At 46.0% G+C, this 3,078-nt stretch overlaps 1 protein-coding gene across 3 annotated transcripts in view; it reads left to right on the forward strand.

The window, feature by feature from the left end:
- NIN (ninein (GSK3B interacting protein)) overlaps window positions 1-3,078 on the forward strand; it is a 112,274-nt gene continuing 109,196 nt past the window's right edge. For all 3 annotated transcript variants that reach the window (XM_011999746.1, XM_011999749.1, XM_011999748.1), the window contains exon 1: window positions 1-239. The gene's annotated coding sequence lies outside the window, so the exon portion shown is untranslated. The remainder of the gene's footprint in view (window positions 240-3,078) is intronic.

Here is a 3,078-nt window from a genome sequence, read left to right on the forward strand (position 1 = left end):
GCTGCAGCCCGCGGCCCCCGAGAGCAGCGCTTTTGTAAGCCCTGGCCCCTTACATATGGAAATGACGCTCGCGCGGGTCCCCATTCGCGTCCTTTTGAAGGACACCCGCCCGGAACCGCGGCGCTGGCTGCGAAGTATTGTCCCGCTTCTCCAGCCCTAACAAAGCGTCCTCCTTCGCTTTGCAGAGCGCTGGAGGCGGGCGGCCGGCTGTGCTGGCGCTCCGGAGAGACCGACAGAAGGTAGGCGAGGGCGGCGGGGCCGGGGGGGAGCGCGCTGCCTGTCCACACAATAGGGTGTCTGAGGTTTCTGGTGGTGGCGATGGGCAGGCGAGTTGAGGACGCATCGCAGGTGGCTAGGGACTTGGGAGGCGCGCCCGTCCTGTGGCCGCACCTCCGCTTCCCCGTCCGGCGGCACCCCTGAGTTTGGGCACCCCCAGTACCCCTGAAGCCCCGGCCGCCTGCCCGGAGCTGAAAGCCGCTTCTGTGCGCTGTCCGAGAGCAGACTTGAGTCCCCGAGGGAGCAGAAGGGGTGGTGGTTCCGTTGGCATGTGCCGCCCGCACAATCTTGTGATTGAGACGCTGAAGAGGAAGCTGCGTGGGGAAACCCGAGGTGTTAGCCTGGGCTGTCCGAGTAGCAGAGAGCTGCTTGGAGCCCGGAAAGTGGAGATTTTGGAAGGTGTGTGGGGTCGATGCGCGTAAACAGTTTCCCGGTGTAATGCCTAGGAGAAGGGGAAAGAACAAAATGACATTTGGTTATTGCCTAAAAGGTGTGGCCTGGAGGTGTGGAGTGTCCGGGAAGGAAGCTTTCAGCGGCTAGGCTTCTGCAGCTACCGAAGCGGCCCCTGACAGGACACTAGGTGATGAGAACAGTCTCTGCTTACAGCTCTCGCTGCGAAGTTAAGAGATAGAGACGGAAAGAGGCATTTTCCCTAACCCCAGCCCTGACAACCCGAGGTGAAGGCACCAACAAAATGGGAGCTGGAAAGACTACCCTGCCATATATCATGTTTCCAGACAACTTGGATATTATGAGATCTGCTTTTTGCACCTAACTAGGACAGATCCTCTCCTGGCATTGAGGACTTCTAAGATGGGCTTGCCATACAGCTCAACTCCTGAATTTATTACATCGAAACAGATTGCGTAGTTGTCTTTTGTGACTGACGTGGTAGCTTTGTAGGATGAGAATCCTGATAAAGTCCATCCTGACACATGAGGGAAGCCCCTGGAACCACGACGTTTCTCAGTTGGGTCGCCTTAAACACCGTAACGTACACATATGTTTGCATGCTTCCGGAGGCTTGATGATCTAACAAGGAACATTGCTTTTTTCTGTCAGTTTAATTTTACCTTGAGTCTTCTCTCGTGGTGAGCATATTATACAGGTGGCTGACCTGGAATATTGGTGGCTGCTGCTCTGGAGTTGAAGGGAGCTGTGAGGATTTCCAGAGTGTGTATAGGAGGAACATTACAGGCTGGCTGAAAAACGAGTTTGTGTGTTGTGGTCTCTTCAGCTGTTGTCAGTGTCCTTTGGGAGGTGATGTGGACTGCCTGGGAATTTGTTTGCAGATTTGTTTATTTTCCCTATTCTCTGGTGATTCTTTAGAGGGAAGCATTCTGCAGAGTGGGGAAAAGGTAGGTCATATGAACGTTCCACAGGGTTGGACATCGGCAAAGTTATTGCCAGTACAGAGAAAGGCTTCACAGGGGGCAACAGAGAGGAAGCCATCATACTCACAGTCTTTGCATTAAAATGTCGAGGATCAGTCATTTTAACAGGCACTTGCTCAGAATGGCGTGGGGTTCTTTTTTCTTATTTCTTTTTAATTTTAGATGTGTAATGACCCTTAATATCAAAAGATGTTAACTGTCACAGAGGGGGAGAATAGGGCTCCAGTGAATTCTGAACAGCCAATCTTAATTTAATAGGCAGTATTCTTATCATGAGTCAAATGTTTAAATAAATTGTTTTAAATGTCACTGCAAATGACTTTCTAAACTAACATTTCAACAATCTTGATGCTTTCATTTTATGATGATAACGAAAATACATTTTATCAGTCTTACATTGATAAAGGGTGGGCAAGCTTAGAGCATTTTCGAAGGATTTAAACAGCGTAAAGCCTTTTTAGAAAGCTTATTTTTATAGATGCCAATTCATTTGTAAGCCAATAAATTATCTGGGTTGAATTCTGGCTATTGAACTTGCATCTGTTGAGCAGGGGCTTATGGAGAGACTTAGTGAAGCTTGCAAGAAGATTTTTATCCTATTTATGAATAAAATAGAATTTTGAAAAGATTATGAGATTCTGAAAGTGAGCATCCTTGTTTGAAATTAGGACACTTTATTGCAATTTAAGTCAGCAATTAACCATTTATTCAAGCTTTTGGATGGAAAAATTACAAAGCATCTATCTATACCCTAATGCTCACTTTAAAAACAAAGTTGGGAAAATATTGTTCATAGACGTGAGAAGAGATCACCTTCACTTACACCTCAGGGTACCATACTCATAGCCTCAGGCATCCTAAATTAACGTGAGTCAATATGGCTCAAGAAGTGGAAGTTGTTATAAGCTTTCTCTTTTTTTTTTTTTTTTAAGTAACAAACTCTTTTTTATTTTTAAAGTAACAAAGCTCTGTTTTCTGCTTCTGTAATTTACTTAGTAGTTGATTACAGGTTATTGAATGCACATTGTGCGAGGCTAATGGGTTTTTTTTTCCTGCAGCTAACCTGAGTTATTTGATGGGGTAATCTACCAGTTATTAGCTTGAACAAAAGCATGGGTTTATTACATCCTTCAGAATAGCAAAATAATAAAGCTTGCTTACATTTTTTAATACATGCTAGTAGGATTCCCTTAGTTAAATATTATAGTGTAGTTGACAAAGGTTGTTATTTTTCTTTTTCTTTTTTTTTTTGACATGGAGTCTCTCACTGTCTCCTGCGCTGGAGTGCAATGGTGGGATCTCAGCTCACTGTAACCTCCGCCTCCTGGGTTCAAGCAACTCTTGCGCCTCAGCCTCCTGAGTAGCTGGAATTACAGGCACGTGCCACCGCACCTGGCTTTTTTTTTTT

Source organism: Mandrillus leucophaeus, unplaced genomic scaffold (assembly GCF_000951045.1).
Source record: "Mandrillus leucophaeus isolate KB7577 unplaced genomic scaffold, Mleu.le_1.0 Scaffold60, whole genome shotgun sequence".
Taxonomy (NCBI): Eukaryota; Metazoa; Chordata; class Mammalia; order Primates; family Cercopithecidae; genus Mandrillus; species Mandrillus leucophaeus.